This window comes from Peromyscus californicus, unplaced genomic scaffold (genome assembly GCF_007827085.1).
Source record: "Peromyscus californicus insignis strain IS unplaced genomic scaffold, ASM782708v3 Scaffold_12__1_contigs__length_115047231, whole genome shotgun sequence".
NCBI lineage: Eukaryota > Metazoa > Chordata > Mammalia > Rodentia > Cricetidae > Peromyscus > Peromyscus californicus.
In genome coordinates, this window is record NW_026294413.1 from 47,206,609 (window position 1) to 47,231,542 (window position 24,934).

General features: G+C 46.2%; 1 long non-coding RNA gene across 1 annotated transcript in view; it reads right to left on the minus strand.

The window, feature by feature from the left end:
- Positions 1 to 14,727: 14,727 nt before the first annotated feature.
- The window catches only part of LOC128107147 (uncharacterized), a 29,751-nt gene continuing 19,544 nt past the window's right edge, over positions 14,728 to 24,934 (minus strand). Inside the window, exons 5-7 of the long non-coding RNA XR_008216982.1 lie at positions 17,727 to 17,795; positions 16,334 to 16,497; positions 14,728 to 15,512 (exon numbers count right to left, since the gene is read on the minus strand). This is a non-coding gene — a long non-coding RNA (uncharacterized LOC128107147). The remainder of the gene's footprint in view (positions 15,513 to 16,333; positions 16,498 to 17,726; positions 17,796 to 24,934) is intronic.

Consider the following 24,934-nt stretch of genomic DNA (forward strand, 5'->3'; position numbering starts at 1 on the left):
GATTCTTTCCAAAGCTCAACGTGAAATAGCTGAAGCCAATAAATGCACATAAAAAAGGTGATTTATTGCTCATGGAACTAAATAGACTTCCCTGCCACCTTCCGCTGGAAGGGTGGAGAACTCTGATTGGGTCGTTGAATTCTTTGCCGATATCTGAGCCAACCACTGCGTCTGGACCGAGGTCACATCATATGGCATGTTTCTAGGCAAAGTGAATTTATTGCCAGAAGCAAGAGGGCTTGGAGGCGGTCAGATAGGGAACACTATAAACTAAAAACAGGAATGATTTCAGAGTATTTTAGGTCTAGTGCACTAGATTCTACAAAAAACATTCTTTCTTAAAACCAAAGGTACCAATGAAAGAAGAAAGCATCCCCATCAAAGAGAGGTACATGAGCACAGTAACCTCTGAGAGCCCCAACATGGCTTTTGTAGACACCTCAACGGCATCATGAAGGTGGCACAATATAATGACTAAAAGCTCGGACTCTGCTCTAACTGACTCAAGTTCAAATCCTAGCAATGTCGTGTGATAAATGTGGTGTAGTCATCTTAAACTATTTTTATTGGCATTCATTCATTATAAATAATAGATTCCACTAGGAGATTGTCACATGCATATTTTGATTCTATTTAATCCATCTACTACACTCTCTTGTCCCCTCACTCCTGTTGATTGCCCTCCTCTTCCCAACTAGTCCCCACTAAACTTCCATGTCCTTTGTAAGCACCTGTGACCCGGTGAGAGCTTCACTGGGGTGCTTACAGGAACGTGAGGGAGGGGCTATTTACAGGAACATGGGTGTCTTACCAGGTTTGTGTTTAACCTTTAGCCTAAGTCTTCTTATTTATGGTACGGAAATGATAAATACAACCTTTCTTTTAGGATATCATGGGGATTAAATGAAGGAGTACACATGAAGCACTTGCTAAAGTGTAAACACTTAAAGATCATTAAGCGTTCAATGTGGATGTTATTTTCATTGGTGCAATCGAAGTTATTAATATTAACTAGGATGCCCATTTATTTCAAGGCTAGAAATTTCTAGGAAGGGCAGTAAAGATGGTGTTGCTCCAGCCTATGATCTTTAGGGAACAAGATGCATCCTACTGCGTGGGTCCCCTTTCCACCAACCCACTCTACTCTCTCTTCCTCCTCCCAGAATTCTCCTCTGTATCCACCAAGGCATGAAACGCTCGTGTAGAAAAATCAAGATCACGTTTCCCTGGCACTTACTTTAACTTTCCAAAAGAGATTTCACAGGAAATTGAGGTCCACATAGCTACAGTCTCAGGATGTATCTGCACCATGAGCCACAAAAGGTAACTCTTCAGAGAGCCATCAAAGCAGCTTGCCAACTCCAGGACCCAGTGACAAGGTAATGTGTAGACCCACCAAAGTGCTTGGCAAGCCAAGCTTCCAGGAAGACCTGTGGGGAAAATCCAAGTCTTGCCCCAGACTGAGCTTCCCCATCGCATTTCCTCTGTTAGATCTTGCCTCCAGTGAAACTTTCCATGGACGGTTCTAGAAACTGGGGTGTCCCAAGAGAGAATTCTTTCTCCTCTGACATTCACACTGCCAGGGAGCCAAGTGGCATGTGGATTTATGATTCAGACTTCTTGTCGAGTAAGGAAAAAAGAGCTTGGCTCCGGGAAGCAAGTGACCCTCCAAACGTGCCTCCTGTGCTCTGGCCAATGTCTATGGCAGCCGTTACCCAGGATTCAGAGTCATATTATTTTAAAGTTTCATAATGTGTTTTCTTTCTAATTATGGAAGGCGAGTAGAATAACACCTTCTGTTGATATAGAACCAGCCCTTGGAAAGTGCTGAAAATAAGGACAGGCTCCCTCCCTCCAGATCCCCAGGAGAGCAGCAGACCTTCCTGTCATTGCCTTTATGGCTACATGGCCTGTCAAAGGCCCATGGAGTCCAGAACCTGGGTTTGCTTTGGATCCAAAATGAGGTATTAGGTTTCCTTTCTATTAGAAAAACATTTCTAAGTAGAAAGAGGGTTTTATGCATACCGTTCACGGTAATGGCCACAAGAAAGAATTTAGTTAAGACTTCCTGATTTTCTCTTCCTTTCTTGTATTTTTTAACTTTTTCTTTTTTTAATTTGATTTTTTTTTTTTTTTTTGAGAAAGGGTCTTGCTATGGAGCCCTGGCTGGCCTTGAACTTGTGACACCTTCTGCCTCTTGAGTGCTGGGATTACAGACACAAAAAATAATTCATCTGCTTTCTTCCCCAACCCTCCCTGTTTTTAGTTTGTTTGTTTGGTATGTGTGTGTGTGTGTGTGTGTGTGTGTGTGTGTGTGTGTGTGTGAGAGAGAGAGAGAGAGAGAGAGAGAGAGAGAGAGAGAGAGAGAGAGAGAGACTATAGAACCCAGCCTGGCCTTGAATTCTAAATCCTCCTGCCTCAGCCTCCCAAGTGTTGGTACTATTTCTTTCCACGTTTTACACCCATACTGTAATGGTGCTATAGTATCCTGGAGACACCAGCATAACATGCTCACAATGACAGCAGGCACTGTCCCTTGAGGTTCATACATCATTGGTCCCAATGCACTTCTTCCTGTGAGCTCCAGCCTTAAACAACTGCAAGTCTTGCATCTAGTCCAACATGATCTTATCTGCACACAAGGAAAACACTGAGGCTCAGAGATGCAGAATGGTTTTTCTAGGGTTCTGCAGCTGACAGGACAAAAGTTCACAGTCTCTAGGTTCATTAGGTTTTTACTCATGGTGTTAACTATAGTGACTGCTCAGAGCAGGGCTTCTTAAACCTTTCCTGCTTGTCACCCCTTTCTACCCAAAACATTTTCATATGACCCTCAGTATATAGATGGATATACAAATCAAATATTAATGCTAATCAAGCATAAAAATTTTATTTGAAACAATTCCATTACATATGTATGTATATGCATAATATATATACATATATATATATATATATATATTTACCATTTGTTTAATGTGAAAGCAATTTGGGAACTGGCAAGGTAGCTCAGTAGGTAAAGGCACTTTCAGGCAAGCCTGACTACCTGAGTTAAATAACCTGGAACCTACATGGAGCAGAGAACTGACTGACTCCTACAAGTTGTCCTTTGACCTCCATATGGACATGCATGGGTGCACATATGTGTGTGTATGTATATATATAATATATGCAAGACTTCCAATTGTTTATATGTATGTGTGTGTGTATGTAAAAGAATTTTAAATGAAAACAAAATTGCTTACATATGAAAGATATGTTCATTTAATTTTCACATGAAGAACTAACTCTTGCCTGAATATTCAATAGTTCAGGCCACTGAGTATCTTCAAACTTTTCACAGTTGATCAATATTTTAATTTTATAATCATCACTATTGAGAGTGGAGCTTCATATAAATACATAGTATAAAATAGTAGCAGTGTGAGTAGGGCCATTTCAGAAACTGAAAACTTCTGTCCTAATTCCAAACCAGAATTTATCTAATAGTTTTTATGAAACTCTAGCAGCTCAAATAGTTTTAAAATCAAGCAATTTAGCACAGTACAATTCAAAAATACATGAATTTGATACTCACATGCTGGGGGATGATAGCAGGAAAATAGTAAAGACTTTGTTTTCATAATTAAACCATGATATTTCTGTAAGACCAGAAAACTTTGAAATAAGACTTAAAACACCAAAAAACACACAGTAGTCTCAAATCTCAGCCAAGGTGGTTCAGGCAGTGTATTGGTCTTGTGTGACACAGGAAACGCACGCCCTGTGTTCAGAACAAAGGATGCAGTGAAGTCACAGGACACAACACAGGTGAGTGCTGCCGGGAACATCTGGGATTCATTAGGGTGCATTTAGTTGCTGAATTAATTTGGGGTTATTCAGAAATCTTTTACCGTGTCAAATTATTCTGCTACCCTAACACACTCAGTTATGTCAATGTCTGAGGGGATTTAAGAAACTGAGGAGCTGTGGGTTAGAGTAACATACTGGTGTCAGCCCCTTGATGTCAGCAGCTGAGTACAGTGATCATTTGTTTATCACTCCCTTGACAGTATGATGTAGGTTCTCTTGACAGGAATGATGGTTGGCCCTCCACGTGGTGATTCAGGAATCCAAATGTGACCCCCCCATCCTCGTGTGGTGGCTCTCAACTGGGAGCACTTTGGTACCCTGGGGGACATTGGGCATAGTCTGGAGATAATTTTCCACTCTTGGCATCTAGCAGGTTGAGGCCATGCTGAAGCTAAGTGCCCCACAATACATGAGATATCCTCCCACAATAAAGAATTTTCTGCCCCAGTGTATCAATAATGCCAAGATTGAGGAACACTGCCCAAGGGGTTCATTATCTTCTGCATCTAGACCTCCAAACAGAGAACAACAAGATGTGAGTACCTAAATACAGGAGGCTAAGAACTGAGTCCTGGCAGGTTGCTGATGCCGATATCTATTTTGGGGTGAAGCAAGATGTCCATCTTTCTACAGTGTCACGGGCAAAATTTGAAGAATATATTTGCCTGGATGCTCACAACACTGTTGAAACATCGGTTGAGCTAATAAAATTGGCACTACACCAACATGGCCCTGGTGTCCTTGGAGTTCAGACTCCCCTGTCAAGTGTTTCTGTATGACTCAGCACACCACTTGGTATTGGAAGTAAAAGAGTCAGACAGAAATTTTGATCTTTCTAGGAAAATGTTGTTTCCCTCTTTTGATCCTGCCTCAGCAACTGACAATGTCACTTCCTCCCCACATTGCTATACCATCATCTGGGTGCTCAGCAGATCTTCCCAGGTCTGTCTCCAGCATAGTTCCCTGCAGGCATGGCCTTGCACTAGCATCTCTGGCCTGGACTACTGCAATGACCTTCTCACTGGCTTCTTTTCTGCCTCACTTACCACACTCCGGTCTACTACCCCAGGCTAGGCAATGTTCTCTTTCTTACTATACTGGTTATTTCTTCATAGCTAGGACCAGACTACCCTCTGGGCAGTTTAGATCATATGAAAGCCACTCACCTCATGCATCCTTGAGGCCTGAGATGCCTTGCATCGTTCCCACAATCCCTTTGACTTGATACCAACACCAGATTGTTTGGGTTTGGTTTCAGCATGGTCCCCTTCTCTCTATCCTTTCAGTACTGTGGAGTGTTACTATGAGAAGAGCTAAGTTGGGTACGAGAGTCAGCCAACTTGCTCCAATCAATCATCCTCTTGAGGGTCTGTGGAACGGTTTCTCTCCTAACTCTCTCCACCTCCTCCACTTAATTGTAGACACCAATGTGCTCTCTGACTCTCCAAAATGCCAGTTTCTCTTGGGGTTAGGGACTCTGCATTTACTCTTGTCCAGATGCTTGACAGCTGCATCCTCCCCTTCAGGGTAGGCCCAGTGTACTCTTCTCAAAGGGAATCATATTCTTTAAATGGATGCCCCCTCCACGCCCTCTCCTTTCCCTGGTTCCATGTCCTCTGCAATGTGAGTCACCCACTGGCAAGAGTAGGTTATCTTTTGTCTTCTCACTCACCATTTGCCTCATCAGCTAGAATGGAAGCTCTGGGAGACAGAAGACATGTTTATCCTGTCCTTCACTCTCTGTGTCCTGTGCTCTAAGGCACTATCAACAGCACATTCTGTACACAGTCATTGAATCAATGAGTGAACAGAATATCAGAGCCCCAGAGGATGAGGAGATGAAGCACATGAAGCCTTGCCCCAGCTCAGCATATCATAAGGGACACAAATGGGTTGCACAGTTCACATGCGGGGCCCCATCTCTACCAACCTGTTTATTCACCCAGAAAAAGAGATAAAGACAGAGGCCCCTTAGAAACAAACTGACAAACCCTCAGACTCAGCAATGCATTCTCTCCAGGAGCAGCACATGGCTGGGCTGCTTCAGAAGCCTCTGTGTTTTATGTAGCATCCCTGACCTCTGACCTACTCTGCTGTTGGGAGCATCCCACAGAACCGCTGCAAAGGACAGACCTGGAGGCCTGACTGAGAAATCCCCTCTGTGGTGTTACTGTTCTCCGCTCACCGCTCTCTACCTTCCTTCTTCTTCTCTTCCCCTGCCATGCCTGCTCCGGCTTCTTGTTTTCACTCACAGGCAACACTACTTTGCTTTTTAAAACCCTCACAAATATGAAAAGTACACTTCTCATCTCATTCCTCTTGGGCCGGCTGCCTGGTTGCTACTTGAGGCCCAGTCTCATGACAGAGATGCCCTTGACATAAGCAGGATTGACTTTGATCACCTCATTCATCTGTCTTCATTATCTTTTAGAGATTCATTTTTCCATTCCTTCCCACCAACAGCAGATGAGCACCATGCTCAGCTTTGAGATGCATCCAGCCGGCCATGGTCTGCAACTAGACATTAAGAAACCAAATTCTGAAAGTTGAACTGAATCAAAAAGCAAAACTTGAATTTGCTGTATGCCAGGTACTATGACAAATTCAAAGAAAGGAAGGGATGTGCAGGTGTGTGGCCAGTGTGCTTTAAAGTGTGGGTGAGGATTACACAGGTTATATTCAGATTCTGTACCATTTTATCTAAGAAGTGTCTTGAGCATTATGGGTTTGGGTATCCACAAAAAGTCCAAGAACTTACCCCTCAATGAAGTGTAAGCTGCAGAGCCCATAGCCACATAAGCTTTGCAACTCTTTGCAAAAAAACGAATCTAATTGCAATGAGGGAAGCCTTTCTCCCACTCTTACCTCCCCTTTACCGAATTCTCGAGCGCCCTGTGCGAAGACTTTCCACAGTATTTTTGGAACACCGCTGAGGTAAAGTTGAGTTGGAGGTATATCTAGCTTGGGTTTAAGGGGATATATTTAGTTGGCTTCCAGTCACCTCTGTACATAGATAAGTTACTGCTATTCATAGGAATTGCTTCTAGAAATACTCTGTAACTTAAGTGCCAACTCACGCCGCATCGTGATACAAAGGCAGATGGAAGTCTGCCACTATGTGTGTGCAGTGGAGAATCTGGCCCTGGGATGTGAGGGAAATGAACTATCTAGATTTGAGGATACGGCAGTGGTAGGTGGTGGACCTGTGGGGATTCCTCCCTTAACAACCATGGAAATGTACAAGCCAGAATCTCCATCGTCCTGGCTGTCTAGTCAGTTAGAAAATTTTGACTCTTTAGACCACAACTTATTGGAGTTTTCTAACCGGCATGCATGTCCTGCTATGAGTCACAGGCTTATGCATATCAACTATTTAAACCTAAAAAGAAGTTTGTTACAACATATTAATGAAAGACTATACTGCCTTTCTGTTGTTTTTCTCGTTAAAATTGCTATGTGATAAAGAGACTAACAAAGACTAAGTGTTCAAAACAGTGTACAGAAAATATTATTATAATATATGCTGGACAGCTAATTAAAAGAATGTGTTATTTTCTAGATTTTGTGATATATGCTATACTTGCCAGTGTTTTAAAATTTTCTAACTTTTTTGATTTATTCCTTTATTCTGAAAAAAACATTTAAATTTTCTAAATGAGGCCTCTGCATTGGGAAATTGGGCCAGGTCCTAGATATAAGTTTATATGGTATATGCTGGAGCTTAGATCTTAAATAACCCCAAAGGCCCATGTGCTAAACTTGTTCCCCAGATGAGGTAAAAGCTTGATGACAGGTCCATGTTACTAGGAACTAGTAGAACCTTTAGGAGGTGGGAGCTAACAGGTCTTTAGGTCAGTCGGGGCATGCCCTTGAAGGAACTGGGGCACGAGGGGGTCATCTCTTTGCTATTGTTTTCCTCTGTCTCATGCTCCCACCGTGATATGTTGCCTTACTCCGGGACCAAGGCAACCGGACCAATTGACACCAGAATAAAACATCCAAACTGGTACCCAAAACAAAGGTCTCCTCATCCTAAGTTAAGCATTTCAAAGAATTCATTATGGTGATAGGAAGATGACTAACACAATGTGTGTTTTTGCTCACTGGGGAGGGTATAGTAGACATATGAGTCCCCCACAGAAAAGGGAAGAGGGGACGAAACTATCAGATGGCAGTTGACATGTCTATCAACCAATCCCGCGTACTCCTCATCCCCCCTGAAAATAGTTCCCAACAGAGTAGAGTCTCAGCTCTTGCTCTTGGGGAAAATGAAGAGACTGAACTGTAGGGCTGGCTACAGATCGAAGCCGGCACCATTCTATTCCCCCCGCCCCTGAGGAGGGAAGCTCTGAGTGTTTTCCTGGTGTCTCTGCAGACAACCTAGGGTCTTGTACATACAGGAAAGTCCTCGATCACTGAGATTCATTTTCGTTGTCGCTGTTTTGTTTCATTTGTTTGTTTGTTTGTTTTGTGAGGCAAGATTTTTCAAAGTTGCCTAGATTGGTGTCCGACTTTCTCTGTAGTTCCGGAAGTTCTTGAATTTGTAATCCTCCTACTTCAGCCTTCTGCACAGCTGAGGTCACGGGCTATCAGGCCTCCTCTTAAGAGTGCCTCCTGGCCAAGCTATCTCCTCGGGGAGCGAGCTGACATCTTCGGGGGCTCCTTTCGGGGGTGACACAGCAAGTTGTGCCCAGAAGACCCTAAGTACCATCAGCACGGTGAAAAAAGATCTTTCTAGAAGTCCTGTGTCCCACTTTCCTTCCTTCTGTCCCTGCTTGAGTACAGTGACAATTTAGGGAGCCTTGGGCTAGGACAAGACAAGTTACACCATCGAACATCAACTTATACTTCAACGGCAAGTTCCTCTGCCTATGCTCACCCGTCCATTTTCCATAGGATTGGCCCTATAGCCCGTCAAGCGGAGCCAGCTGAAGACCTACCACTGACTGTAAGAAAGAAATGCAGTGCTTTTCGGGTCTCCTCCAGATGCTAAGCAAAGATGGGAACACCAAGTGAAGCAGCCAGCAGATAATCATTTACTTCAGCCTGTGACCTTTGCGTTGAAGGTGACTAGCATGATTAAGCAGCTGCTGGCTGAGGAGGTGTTGAAACTGGAATTCTCTAGGCCTGACTCAGTGCTTTTCAACCTTATCCCTGTTCCCCTCAACCTGATGGGGGAGAGCAGGGGCTGGCTGTCATAACAACTCCGGGAAATCCCCACCTCAGGCCTGCCTTGAAACACTACACCCTGCCAGTGTTTTCCTTTGGCATTGGAGCTTTGTTTACTTGCTGGGCAATGAGAAGGCTGCAAGCTTGTACTTGAACCCAGTGGACGGAAAGCTGTAGGGATCAAATGACACTCCAGATGGGAAGAAGCCAAGGCCAAAGGCACAGGCAGGCACAGCCTAATCCCAGAGAGTGACTGCAGCTGTGTGCTCCAAGGCTGTCATTATTTTCTTACTGGAACCCTTGAAATATTGTTTATTTCCTATTTGAACTTGTGTGAGAGTGCCACCCTAGGATAACAACATCGCAGCGAAGTGAGCTGGCCTCCTTCCCTCGTGCTGTTTTCCACTGGGACTCCTCCATTTTCAGTCTTTTGTCTTCTGACCTCCGCCTTGAGACCCCCCTACCCCACTCTGCTTACCCCTCAGCTTTCCCGTGAGAAACCAGAGACTTAAGTTCACGGTGATGCTTAATCCAGACCGACTGTTTCTCTTCCATGGACAATCCTTTGAGTCCAATGGGAGAGGAGAAGGAAGTGAAACTTGGGTAGTCTAAACAACGTGTAGTGAAAACTGAGATTTGCAAGCATGGTCACGTCACGCCGAAGGCTTGACTTCTCATGTGTTTAGACATCGGGAGCCAAATTCTCTGCATGTCTGTACTATGCACCTCTCGCCCTTCTGCTGGCCCCGGGGAGGTACACAGCCTCCACCTCCCCAGGATGTAGGAACACATGAGGTTCCCAAGAGATGGGAGTGCTGGCCCTAGAGAGCAAGAGGAAGGGGGTGTTACCACAGGAGGCAGTTAATAGGAGGCTCTGAACGGGAAGAGTTCATGATAACAGGGAGAAAGCAAAAGAGCAGGAAGGAGAGAGGGAGCCAGGACTCCGAGCGCACTGTCCAGGGAGGTCCAGGGAACCCCGATAGGTCTCAGGTCCCCACTTCTTTTCAATTACTTAGGGGGAAAAAAGCAGCCTTTAAAATGGAGCCATATAGGGACCAGATTATATTTAGATCAGACCCTACTCTCATTTTGAGAAATTCACAGATCAGAATCAAACAAAACAAATTCTAGTATCCGTCTCCCACACACTTCATCTTTTGCTCAATGAAAAGATGAGATGAACTGAATCGCTGAAACCTGCTTAGAACAGCACCTTGCACACGGCAGACACACTCTAGAAGCAGTGTGTAAGTGCCTACTTTAACTATGAACAAGCATTGTTGTTACCGTTATTGTATCTTGGCTGTCTTCAAGAGCTGATGTGAGCATAGGAAGTAGATAGGATGGTAAGTAAATCACAAGCCGCATTCTCTCTTTTCTCCGTTACCTCACCTAAGTAGGAAGAGCAATAAACTAACCCAGGCGGTATAGCTTAGAGTAGAGCCAAGCAGACACAGTTAGACCACCTCACAGGAAGAGATGAGCGAGCGCGTGATAGGCAGCTCACTCCTGCCTCTCACAGTGAATGCAGAAGTGCTTGGAACTGTGCTGGATAATAGAGGGGAACATTAGGAAGAAGAGCGAAATCCACACCAGGGAATACACACACACACACACACACACACACACACACACACACACACACACACACACACAATCAGTTAAAATTACTGTGTGGATCTAACTAGGGAGAAGATGACTGTGATGCTCTGTCCAATCCCTTAGCAGAGATTTACCCCGGTGGACCTAACCCTAAGAAGACACTCCGGTCCTTTGAGGACCTCTTCTTTGTCCCTTCATCACTGACTCCTATGGCTTCGGGTTCACGTGTGCCTGCCCCATCAGTAACCTGCCCGTGCCGACCTCGTAGAACCGTCCCTTCCGTCTGGACAGACGATGTGATCATGGCCAACTCTGGGTGCTTTGACTGACTCTTGAATTTCAGAAGCCTTTCAGGTCTATAACCATTGTAGGTCCCAAATCCATTTTCTTCCAGTAAAATCAAAATCTCATAAGAACATTAAAAAATAATGTTTCCCTGCGGCTAGCACAATCCTCGACCCTTGTATCGTGAGTAAAGAAATGTAATGTTAGCTGACAACATCACCAGCCCTGCTGTGCTGCTCTGTAAGGCTTGTTCCCAAAGATTCAAAATCACCTCCCATGGTTTCTCTTTGCATGTGTAGAAGGTGTTCTGATGAATCATCCTGACTGTGGCAAGAAGAAGAAGAAAACTCTAGGGGGAGGGTTTCCGATACAGACCAATTAATCCTCTGACAATGTGAGCTATTTATTTTATTCTTACTTCCTGGGTCCCACTGGAAGACAACCCAAGCGCAGTTTCTAATTGCTTAATGCCACTTAATTCTAGGGAGTTCATTTACCTCCCGTGGATCAGTTAGGCATCTTTATCCTAACTGTGTCATGGAACATCATCTCATTTTAAGGTATTCGCGTTCTTCTCCCCTTGGGGATACTTCGATGCTGAGTTACAGGTCAGATATGACCTGGATCCAGCTTGGTTTCTGGAATGGAGACCAATAGGCCAATAGGCCTTCTGTGGGTGGGGCTCAGAGCTGGTTTGTAAATAAGATGTTGCTAGAATCACAATGCTTGGGATTGTACCCCATGCCGGAGTGCAGCCGTGTAAAGAAAAGGGCAAGGGATGGCCAGATAGCTCAGCAGGTAAAGGAAGTTGCTACCAAGCCTAATGACTTAGATTACATCCTCAGAACCCACAGGGTGGAAAGAGAGAATTGACTCTTGAAAATTGTCCTCAGACCTCTACATGTGCACCAGGGTGTGCTCACGCATGCGCGCACGCGCACACACACACACACACACACACACACACACACGTTTTTAAAGCATGGAGGTGGGGGAGCAAGCTATTTGGTAGTTATGTACCTGCTGTGAGTTGATAACAAGATGTTGACAACAGAGGAAAAATGCCCTTTATATGGTGAGAGGCCTGTACTCAGCAGCCAAAAGCACACTGCCTACCAACAAGACATGCTTCAAACACAAGGATGGTTTCTCAGCTAATGCCTCCGTCTAGCCGACATCTCTCCCGAGATTTTGCAATTAGCTTTGTTTTGATTCCATGCTCTCAGATCAGCCTCCTGATTCTTATTTAGTCACTGCAGGCACCTCAATACCCCAAAGAGGTGCCCTGGATTACTGGAAATAAGTAGCTTAGTTACCAGAATGGCAGAGCCTAACCCAGTGGAGGAATGGCTCTGTTTTATAGTCAATAAATCAGTTCTCTGTAAGCTTAGCATAATCCAGTCCTTCACAGTATAGCAAGCTCCACAGGGACTGGGGAAATAGAGGTTCTTTATCGGAAAGCTGGGAGCCAGACTCTAAATCACCATTTCCTTAAACTCCACCGTTCCTCAGTTTCCTCCCTTTAAAAAGCTGTGGGGAATGAGTACCTGCTTTGTGGGGCTGTTGTGAAGACAAATGGTGTTTATGGACCTGCGTGTCTATTAAATGATTGGACCTGTGGAAAGTCCTTGGAAGAATGCCTGTGATTCAACGTGGCCTGCTAGGTAGTGGGTACTTAGAAAGATGGCTGCCCTGCTAGCAGCAGCCAGGTAGCGGCTCTCTCTCCTCGACTGTATCCCACAGCCTTCAGTGTGGTTGTTCTCTCTGGACACTCCGCTCTGAAAACGACTCTACATGGAGGCTGTAGTGGTCAGAGCAGCATCAGGAGCCAAGGACTTCTGTGGTTATGTAGGTCACGCACTTCTTTACTACCCAATTGCTGCCACCCATAAATGCTTAATTTTTCAACAAGTCCTTTTTTTTTTATTGGCTCTGAACCCTGCTATGATTTGGATAAGTGCCCACCTACTAAATGACCTTTGTGTTGTCCCCCACATGACCAAAGGCTTGTCCCAGACTGTAGCCCTGTTGTGGTATAGTGGAATCCTTAGGAAGAGGGGCTTAATGAGAAGTCTAAGGTGGCAGGGGGCATGCGCTCAAAGGGGCCTGTGGGAGGCTGCTCTTTTGTTTTCCCTTTGGCCTTGAAGCGAGCAGCTTACTCCATAATGAGCGGACTTGCCACCGACTTCCAACTGATTGTGAACTGAACACTTCCAAACCTGTGCGACCAAAGGAAACCTTTCTTCTCCGTAAGTTGATGATCTGGGGAGTTTGGTTATATGAAAGATGGCTAACGCACCCCTACAGTTCACGTAGCTACAAGTGACCTAGCTAACTGCTCTCCTCTCAGGTGGTTCTCTCTTCCATGCTATGGAAGTGACGTGGTGGATTGAAAGAAAATGGCCCCCAAAGGGAATGGCACTATTGAGAGGCTATGGCCTTGTTGGAATAGCTGTGGCCTTGTTGGAGTAGATGTGGCATTGTTGGAGTAGGTGTGGCCTTGTTGGAGGAAGTGTGTCACTGTGGAGGTGGGCTTTGAGGTCTCCTGTATGCTCAAGCCACGCCCAACAAGACAGTTCACTTCCTGTTGCCTGAGCAAGATGTAGAACTCTCAGCTACCTCTCCAGCACCATGTCCACCTGTATACTGCCTTGCTTCCGGCCATGATGATAATGTACTAGACATCTGGAATGTAAGTAAACCACCTAAATAAATGTTTTCTTTTATAAGAGTTGCCATGGTCATGGTGTCTCTTCACAGCAACAGAAACCCTAACTAAGACAAATGACAAGATGTGTAGACTTCTTGGACCCGGAGCAACATTTCCAAAATGACGTCCTCTCTCGACTTTCTCCACATAGCCCTGGCTGTCCTGAAACTCACTATGTAAACCAGGCTGGCCTCAAACTCAAAAAGACCCTCCTGCCTCTGTCTCCCTAATGTTAGTAGTAAATGACACTTCCCATCTTTATCTCCATTCCTGCCTCCTAAATAATGAAACCACTTGGCAATTTCTTGTGAGATGATTTCAGCCAGCCTGACCTTCAGAGCAGGAAGTTAGTCCACAACTGTAGCTACTGCTAGGGACCTGGGAGTAGAAGAACCTTCTGCTGACCCCTCATGGTGGACGTGATTGCAGGAGTTAGAGGGAGGAGGTGGGCAGCGTTCCTGGGTGACTTCTAGTGAGCAACAGCTGTGGTTCCCAGGAGTTCCCCCACCTGCTGCTGGACCAGGAAAGTCTCCATCCATCTTAGCCTCCCTGTGAGACATCCACAGGATGTTCTCCTCGGATGGGAGGAACTGTAGTTAGCTCACCACTAAATTCTGTCCTGGGAGTTCAAGGCAGAACGGATTGAGACAGATATCATAAATCATTCTTCCTTTGAATTTCCAAGATGGAATAGCCCAAGGAAACGTGGATTCTACAAGTATATGGCTACGTGCCACTCATACATATAAATGTACTTTGTCCATACATTGAGTCTGACTTGGTGCTGGGAACCTTGACATCACTTCTCCATTCCCAGGTTAGCCCCTGTCCTTCCTATGGTCTGATGGCCCTTTATCTATGGTCCTAGAACGGCCAGGCAATTTTTTTGTGGTTTCCCGTAGTATGGTTATGTGGGCTGGCCTTCTGAAATGCAGCCTTGGAAAAGAAGCCGCCTACAAACCCCAGCTCTCTACAACTTGGATCAGCTCATCTCACTTTGTTCTGATTTAGAATCTAGAACTACAGAGAGTCATTTCTAAGAAGGGACTTTGCCATCCTGTTGAAGGAGCCTGGGAAATAGTCTTCAAGGCTACAGAGAAAACAAGGACTAGAAAAATTTTGTTTGTTTATTACCGGTTCTCCCCACAGCCACTTACATAAGGGCTGGAGTTGAGACGGGCTGTCCCGCCTGGACTCAGGATAAGAGCTAACACTCCTGGGGACGATGACAGAAACAACGTGGGAACCACAGGGTTCTGGCCCATGACGTCCAGGAAGGAAAACCAAGTGGTGTGTGGCGATTAGTCTGTTCACAATGATGCGGTGGTTTCCTGGGGTGTTTAGAAGCATTTGGTGGGAGGCACAGTCTCCAAGAGGGGGAAAGGCTCTGAGAACAAGATATGAATAGTTCCTTGTTTTCCATTTTTAAGATAGAACAATGCACACTGGACTGTGTGAGCCTCAGAGTAGAGTCAAAAGTTCAGGTGTCTTCTGGCCTTTCAGATCCATCCTGACTCACAACGGCACAAATAAACACTGTATCCAAATCTGAGACCGGTTTAAAAGGTTGAGAGAAACCATGTACCATTTTGTTCAATTGAATTTTTCAGAAATAAAGACACACACTAAACCCTTTCTTCCTGAAACAAACGCACAAAAACTGAGTCTGCCAGGAAACAATGTAAACCCCACAGACAGATTATGTTCAGAGGTCCAAGGGGACAACTGCTTCCCCCACACGTTAGTGGAAAGCAGATGTGGCTACAGCGTGGTAGAGGCAAACAAACAGGGTTGGCAGCCCAACCATAAGGCAGGCCGAGCTTTTCTTCACAGCCTCCCTCCGAGGGAGACACTGTGGCCTCTTCTGCGCGCTGTTCCCAGCTTTACAGGGAATCTGAAAAACATTTTCCATGTGTTTTCATTTAACTTCTGGTTAAAATGTGGGCCCGGCCCTCCTTGTTCCTCCCTCAAGAGCCCATGTGAGTAATTGCCTGTTGAGTTTTCCGCTTGCCTGTCTACCTAGATGTGCGTTTTTCCTACAGCCGGACACACCTAACTCTTAGCATCTGTCGTCACGGTAAGGTTTCTTCTTGTTGCTTCCGGATGACAAGTTGAAACTAGTACAGTCTTACATATAAGCCATATCTAAGCAGCATTTGACTGGTGGAGTTGGGTCTGTCCTGCTCATTCCTTTCCTTCTTACCTTTCTTGCCTCTCTATCCCTTTCTAGTCCTTTCCTTCTTCCTTCTCCTCTGTTGGCAAAAACACTAAGCTCCGGTCAGGCTGATGGCTCGATGGGCAAAGGTACTTGTGGCCATGCCTAGAGATCTTAATTTGTTCCCCGGAATCCACATTGTGGAAGGAAAGTGGTAATCGACTCCAGCAAATGGTCCCCTGACTCCACACAATGCCATCAGGTGCATGTCTCACCTCCCCACACACAAATGAGTAAATAAATGTAAAATTACTTAAAGGAAAACATCAAGTTTTTCTATTAAAGACTCTCTAAATTTCTGATTTACACTTGGTATATATGCAATATATACCACAGAATATAAGCACCCTCCCTGGGGTTCCCAAGGTTAGCATCAGTCTATGTGGGCTATGATTCATTTTAACTAAGATGGAATCCAGAAAGAAATAAAGGAAGAAGACAGAACTACAAGATGCTCCATGAAGACACCTCTGAAATGTCTCCCCTGGGCTATGTCTCACCCTCTTTCCACTGATTGCCCGGACACGGTAGACTCGGATGCTCATCGTTCACCATCTTTCAGTTTGCCTTTCAGAGTCTTGAGCAAACAGGAAAGCTGAGAACAGAAGTCATCCCGGACTCAGGAGTTGCAAATGGAAAAGGCACATCTTGAATCAATGAAAACCTAAAATGGAAATCCATTTGTTCGTGTGACAAAACCACGAGAAAGGGTGGCAGACAGGGAGATGGGAAAACACTCCTAGGATGTGCCCACACTCCCCTTTTCCCTCCCGCCCCGGCCATTTTCCCAGACCGTGTCCCTCCACGAGGTGAGGTCACTGAAAGGAAAAGTTGGACTCAGGACCCCCAAGGCTGAGTTCTTGCACGAAGGAGATTCATTTTCTCCAGAGGGACAGCGGGCAGGGAATACGAGACAAAGACAGGAGACGGGACAGCGAGAAGGGGAAGGGAACAAGGGACAGGGGGAAGGGGTATTTGTCCTGGAGGGACAGAGGACTGCCCCAGATAGAGAGGAGGCAGACTGGCCCATAGGAAAATGACCATTTATAAAGGTAAAGGGGAAACCCTGTGTTAGGATGAGGGGTTTAATTTTAATTGGGCGTGTTAATTAGGTGAGCCAAGGGGGCTTCTGATTGCTGGACTTCAGGACTTTGATAGCTGGACCTTGGTAGTCAGCCTCAGGAGGAAGAAGTGGCCGAATAAGGGAACAGACCTTGGTGGCTCGCTTTAGGAATGTAATCTACCGGTTTTTAGCAAGGCAGGGGGAATGGGGGAGAAGGGCAAGGCCTGCCAGAGCCATGTTTGCCAGGCCTGGGCTGGCTAGAGTCCCTTCAATCACCAAATCAACTTATCTCCCCATAACCTGTGACTTAAGCAGAAATATGCTTCGTCCTGCCCCCTGCTTCCCTACCCCCACCATGTCCGTCCCATGGATTAAAAGAGTACCTAAGGAAGGATGCTGATTGGGCCACGGTGATGAGTGTGTGAACTATGAGGTTTACTCTCCTGCGTCATGCCCCCCATGACAAGGTCTATTTAAATTAAATTAAACAACAGCCATTACAACATCTAAGAGAAGGGGAGCTGCAGAGGCCACTGAGCCCCAACAGACAGACGACTCCTGCCTCAGATCTTCTTCCCCTTCCTCTTGGTCCCCTAAGTGGGGGCCACAAGACACATGTGATCTAGATCTCACATCCCCCCACCCACCAAGGTACAGTGATAGTTACTGTCTCACTATCCTGGAAAAGATCACAAGAGTTTGCCTGGTTTTCTTACTAATGCCAAATATCACTAATAACTCCAGATAAAATCTGGATTTTTGCAGAAGAAAAAAAAAAAAACGTAGACTTGGAGAGTTAGAAACATAGAGGAATCTAAATAATTTCCTACCTTTAACCAGAGCTGAACAAAAAATAAAGCAGGGGATGGCGGGTGTTCAAAGGTCTTCAAGGTCATTCACTGTGTGAGAAAGAAGAAGAGACCTCCTAAGATCCTCTTAGAGCAGTGGGTCTCAACCTTCCCAATGCTGTGACCCTCTCATACAGTTCCTCATGTTGTGGTGACCCCCAACCATAAAATTATTTCATTGCTACTTCATAACTATAATTTTGCTACTGTTATGAACCATAACATAAATATGTGTGGTTTCTGGTGTTCTTAGGCGACGCCTGTGAAAGGGTCATTTGATCCCTAAAGAGCCTGTGTCCCACAGGTTAACCCACTGCTCCAGGTTCTGTGAGGTCATGAGTCTGCCATTACCCTAGCCTGAGGTCACTGGCTCCTTTTTTCAATCCTGTAGAGCACTGGCCCTCCCTTCTCTCTTGGGAACTGGCCTAATGCCAGCAGGGCTTCGAGTTCAGGGTCCCATGGAGGTGTTTCGAGTCAGTTACCCTGTGCAAACTGAGCAGGTACCTGTAAGGGCTAGGAATTCTCAGTCCTTAAAAACAGGGAGTCTCCCCTTGGTCCCCATCTCACTGTGTCAACACGGTCTCTTCTCTGTGTGTGTGACATTATCATTCCTTTCCTCTGCATCTTCATCCGATTCACTAACTCAGATGATAGGAGAAGCGTGGGGCTAAATACAACCATCTAGAACACCTTTAGACCAAAGTTTTTAGATCACAAGAAACGAGAGAGAGAAAGACAGACAGAAATACAGAGAGAAAGAGAGAGAGAGAGAGAGAGAGAGAGAGAGAGAGAGAGAGAGAGAGAGAGAGAGAGAGAGAGAGTGAGAGAGAGAAATTTACTTTCTATCCCAGTGGTAGAAAAACAATGCCCTCCACCACCCCAAAAAGTTCTCGGCTCCCAATCCCTGGAACGTGTGAACATAGTGTTGCATACCAGAGACATTAAAACCACTCTTAAAATGATTTAGAGTGGCAGAGTACCCTGCATCACTTTGGGGAGGGCAATGTAATCACACAGATCCTTAGAAGGGAGAAGGAGCTAGGTCAGAGTACCACACCTCACAAGAAGGACTTACTCTAACATTGGAAGCTTTGAAGATGGAAAGAAGAGGCCATGAGCCAAGAAACACAGGCAGTCTCTAAAAGATAGAAAAGACAAGGAAATAGTTTCTCTGCTATAATTCCCAGAAAGGAGTCCAGCTTTGACTTTAGCTCAGTGAAACCCATGCTGGACTTCTAATCTACAGACTATAAGATAAATTTGTGTGTTGGTAGGAAGGAAGGCTTGCTGCAGCCACAATAGGAAACAAATACACTTTCTGTTTCATCCACATGTGTCTTGGAATCTCTTGATGATTCCAATGACTGGGCTACAGAGAAACAGCAGTGTGGACAAGGAGAACAGATCTGAATCCTACGTCACTTCACTCTGTGGCTTTGCATGCATCAGTTTCCATACCTGCGAAACAAGACCCCCTTAAAAAGCGATCCCCAAGCCTCTCTCCCTTGAGCTCTGAACTGTAATGGCCACTCCCTTTTCTTACTGGTACCGACTGATGTGGCAGATCTGGCTGGCCCTGAGCTGTTGGCTCACTGCTCAGAACAGAGCCCTTGCTAGGGAGGGAGGCCCACTGGACAGCAGGTGCCTCAGGGCCTGTCCACAATGAGTGTGGGAATCGGAGCTGGGGGCAGACTCGAGAAACTCCCTGGGTGCGCTCGCTCTCTCTCTCTCTCTCTCTCTCTCTCTCTCTCTCTCTCTCTCTCTCTCTCTCCTCAGAAACCTTCCAACGCCACACAAGGAACACTGGGAGAGCCCAGCTGCTAGAGAATTATAAACCCCAAGTGGCCACCAGAATTATCCTAAAGGAAGGGGACTTGTGTTGACCATGGAGGAGAAATGGGCTCTGCGTGGACTCTTGAGGAATTTGTGAGGAGCCGAAAAGCTGGAGTGCAAGAGGCTGATATGTGTCCTGATATCTTGGGGGCTTAAAGAAACCATGTGAAGCCGGGCGGTGGTGGCGCACGCCTTTAATCCCAGCACTCGGGAGGCAGAGCCAGGCGGATCTCTGTGAGTTCAAGGCCAGCCTGGGCTACCAAGTGAGTTCCAGGACAGGCGCAAAGCTACACAGAGAAACCCTGCTCGAAAAACCAAAAAAAAAAAAAAAAAAAAAAAAAAAGAAAACCATGGGATGGGGTCCTTAAAAGATTCCAATACAGAGACAAAGACCGAATGAGCTCCTGGAGGCCCCGCTGTATTCTTTGCCATACTATCTTCCCAAAGCTCAGTGGCACAGCAGGGTTGTCACAGGCACTCCGTGCACTGGTGCTTGGAACTTGTGGGCAAAGGAATGAATAGGCAATGCTGTAGTTTGGCTCTTGTGTGTCCCCTAAAGGCCTATTATTGAAGACTTGGTGCCCAGGGTGCATCAGGAGAAGAGGGACATTTAAGAGGGAGGGGGCGTGGAGGGAGGATCTTAGATCGTATGTCCCTATAAATTAATAATTATCTCTGGTGTTTATTATAGCACATGAAAACTAACACACATTTCACTGTTTTCTGAGTCATAATACAGTCATAACTCAACATGATTTTAAAGGAGATAAGCGGGACTTCCATACACAGAGTGGATCCAAAGAGGCAGAGAGGAATTCCAAATAGAAGCTTCAGACACAAAGATTAAGCTGGGGGGTGGGGGGGGGGCAGTGTAAACTGAGTCCCATGTACCACTCCAGCTGGGAGGGTGACATTTTCCTTCACACAAATCTCCAGGAAATAAACCTACCAGTCGTGAATAAAAACAGCACGATAACTCAGCCCACACAGAGCCAAACCCCTCCGGCACCTCCGGAGCTTCTCTAACCCACATTGTGCTGTCAGTGGGAATGACCAGTAATGGATGGCTGCAGACTGTTCTCCCCGTCAGCAGAGCTGATTCTTAGTTTACCCCTTGCCTTCCTTAGACTCAACATCCCTGATTCGCCTCACTGCTTTCAGAGGCTCGTCCTCCAAGTTCAACCATTTCAATGCTTTTTCTCCAGATTCCTTTCCAACTTCCCCCTTCCCTCAAGTCACCTGAATGGTAAGATCAGATTTACTCCAGTCACGCACATCTGAAAGTGCTTTCCTCTAAAGCAGCACTTCTCAACCTGTGAGTCACGACCCCTTAGGAGGTCGCACAGCAGCGATTTACATGATGATTTGTAACACGAGCAAAGTTACAGTTATGAAGTAGCAACGAAAATAATTTTATGGTTGGGGGCGTCACTACAACATGGGGAAACTGCAGTAAAGGGTTGCAGCCTTAGGAAGGTTGAGACCACTGCTCTAAAGGATTCACAAGGAACACGGGACCTCCTCTCCCAGAACAGGTCCAGGATGCAGACAGCATCTGCCCGAAAGAATCTCACAGAAATCAATGGGAAAGTCACCTCCCAACAGAGTCCAGCCTTAGATCCCAAGGGAATGCTCCATCTTCTTCTTCTTCACCCTCCTCTCCCAGTGTCCCTTGATTTACCTCAGCCAAAGTCCTTGCCAGTGGAGACAGAAAGGTAATTGATGGCCTTAAGGGATATCAAAGTGCTATTGAGCAAAACCACAGCTCAACAGCTGCGCAGGTGCTTCCTGCGGCGGGGAGGGAGAGGAGCATCTTTGGAAAGCCCTAAATAACCCTGGGCAGGGATGTCAACTTGACAAATGACTCCAGAGAAATAGCCCCGTTGTTCTACTGTGTGTGATTCATCCAGAGCCACCCTGGAGTGGGGGACCAGGGCCTTCCCTGCGCCTTGCCAATGGTCACCAGGAGGGATTCCATGGCACTGGTATTGCTTCTCTCGGCCTCAGTCCTTTTGGCTTGTTTTCTTGTGGCTTTATTTAGTGAATCCCAGATTTGTATCCTTTTAGTTTAAGCTGCATTCACTGGGAAATGGGAACTGTGGGGGAGAGCCCTTTCAATGAGCCCAAAGGTCTCCCACCCTACAACCCCTGCTTTGAGGGCAGTTCCCCCGGGCTTCTGAGCCTTAGGGCAACAAAGACTACCTACTCCCGAGTCAGAGAATCCCTTTGTCTTCTTCATCTCAACACTTCTCAAATAGCATGCCTACTTTAATACTTTAAAGTGACTGAAAGGTCAGGGTAGCTGGTTTCTAATATAGGTCCCTGAGACCTCAGCCAGGTGCACGCTCATGGCTTCCAGGACTCTGAAACAAAAACATCAGCTCTCAGTTCCCCTCAGCACAGACTGTGAGGTTGGGGGTGGGGCGGTCTGCTGGGACTGACTGAGACTCAAGCCATAGCAATGGAGGGACAGTATGGAGAACGGAGGCGTGGGGGGGGGGGGAGCTCTCTGAAGTTGTTTAGTGTAAACAGCAACAGAAGCAGACAGCACCCAGACACCCAGGAAAAGGTATGTGATCTTTTCAGTTAGGAAGGAGGTCTGCAGTAATCCTGTTCTGAAGGCAATCAATGTGGCCAGCAAGTGTGACCGGGGCCTGCCTAGAGCATACACACACACACACACACACACACACACACACACACACGCACGCACGCACGCACGCACGCACGCACACGCACACGCACACGCACACGCACGCGCACGCACACGCACACACAGCACTGCTCCAGGTTTGTTAGCTCTTTTGTAACCAAGTATTCCAGCCACCAGACTGCGGCATGCACATGAATGCATGGGTGCTCGCTGTGAAAGGACTCGGTAGACCAGAAGGCTGTCTACCAGCTGAGGGGATATCTGCACGTGAGTTATTAGCACAGTCCCTGCACAGGACAGTGCTGCTGGTCTGGAATGAAGTCCTGGGAGCACACAGAGAGCTCGGCCGATGTGTCCCCAAAGCCATCATCTTCCGATTCACTTTCTCATCCTGGCTTATGTGCTCTGGGTTTTTATGCCCTCAGTGTCCATCAATGGCAGCTTTGTTAATGTGAACAGAAAGCAAGGCGAATTCATTTGAAATCAACATCTCCTGGGTCTCACTGTGTGCTCCTCCTCACCAGAGCTGAAAATCGTTGCAACCTTGAGATTGAAAAACTGAGTGAAATTGTCTTTTTTTTTTTTAATTGAGAGACATCTGGCAGCTGGAATTAAGGGTCACAAAAGTTTTGGAATTGCACACCTGTCTATTTCCCTGTGGGCATCCCCTCTGGTTCTTATACACAGATCATCAGGGTCTAATTATGGAAGCCCTTAGGTCAGGCAAAGTCAGCTGCAATTCTGACCTGGCCTGCATGTTAACCTGCCTTTCTGGAAAGTGTCTAATTGCTCTTGCACCTTGGATGGGCTGGGCTTAGGCAGGAAGGACAAGGGGGAGCGTTGTTTGAGCTCTGTATACTTGCCAGACTCTAGTGTCCTCTGGGAAATGGACAGACCTTCCTACTCCAGAGATAAAGGAGATGGAAGGCGGACAGATGGATGAGATGCTCTCACCCCAAGACAGCAGCACCTGCATGCATGTATGTGCTTGTACACACATGCCATGTGCCCATTTGACATTGAAATCAACAGATTCTAAAGCATACATATTTGAACCCACACAGACCCAGTTTTGATTCTCTCCTGTCACCTGTTAGCCTGTGAGCCTGGGTGAGCTAATTAGCCGTCTGGAACCGTGGGTTTCTTGTTTATAAAATGGGGGAACAAAAAGGACCAAATCACAGTGTTGCTGGAGGGACAGAGGACATAACACAAGAAAGCACTTTAGCAGTATCTGGCTGTTCCAACAGCTTGGTAAATGATTGATAACATTGCAACAATAACAATAACATAAAAGTCTCCTCTTCTAGTCAGCCCTAAGCCCTCCACAGAAAGTCGGAGTTGATTCCATTTGGGGCTTTGCATAGAGTTCACTACTGGACAGAACTATAGCATAGGTTACAAATATCAATATTTATAACAGGAATCCTTGCCCTCTGATCTTCAGGCAAGCTTTATTTGTTAGATCATACACAAAATATCACCACAAATATTTCTGTCACAGTGAATTCCCAGAGAGAGGCCATCTGCATTTTGGGAACTGAGAGTTTATCTTCTTAAAGACAGAGGTAGAGAGGCCTGGAGACTCTTAGCACTTGACCAAGACTCCAGCTACTTATCCACAGAGTCAAGATCAGAAACTAGTTTTCCCAGTCCTGGTCTTGGGATCTTTCCACATATCCACTCAGTGTTTGGGAGGCATTTAAATAGGCCAGTTCTTTGAGGAGCCAAGAACAAAGAGAGGCAGCTGTGCATGGTGTTTGATTTTAGGCAGTGCCCACGGAGAGCATCAAAGAGAAACCCTTGCTTGGAGAGTCTCTCCACGGTTCCCATCCTCCACTATGAATATAGCCCAAACTGTCCTGCATGAATCGGGAACACAGGGCGGCCCATCTGCAATGTGCACAGCGCTGAGAGCCTGGTCCCCACAGAAACAGATCATTTTTGCTCCAGGAGGCATAAAAACTTAGTAACAGAGAACAGATAGGTTCATTGGGTTCATTGTCTTCAAAAAAGTGCTCACGGTTCTCAGACACCCCCTTACATGGATGCAAAAGGGCTAGAACCAGAGAGATGTGAACACCATGAACTTCCTGGGTTCCATGAACTTACTAACACAAGCCCAACAAACACTAACACTTTACCAACGCTTGGAGGTGTGGCTTTGGCAGCCTGCAGCTTCAGAAGCCAAGCACGGCATTTGTAGTTTAGCCGTCAGCCTTCATGTGAGCTCCGTGAACACAGGGATCTGCCGTAGGTTTGCTCTTGCGGCACCCCGTGTTCAGAACGACACCCAGACGTGACAGCGGCTCCACAGCTGTTGAGCCTTTGAGGACAATGCAGTGTGTAAGTTGAAGTAAATGGTTTTCCTTCTTTGCGCCACCTTTCCCCATCCTGAAAAGTGAATAGAGTTTGAAGATCTTCGTCTTAAAAAAGACAATGCTAGTGAGTGCCAGATGACCCGAGCTCACAACTGTCCTGCTTTTTTATTCTCTCTGGATGGACCATGGATATTCGGCCACTTAGCAGACACACCTAAAGGGTACTTCACCTAAGTGACCGCATGAGAAAGAGCATAGGAAGACATTCGGTGGCTGCTATCTGTTTCTTCACTTGAACTGTCTTCTTGAGAGCAGTTATGGGGGCTGGGGAGATGGCTCAACCGCTAAGAGCACTGGCTGCTCTTCCAGAGGACCCGGGTTCT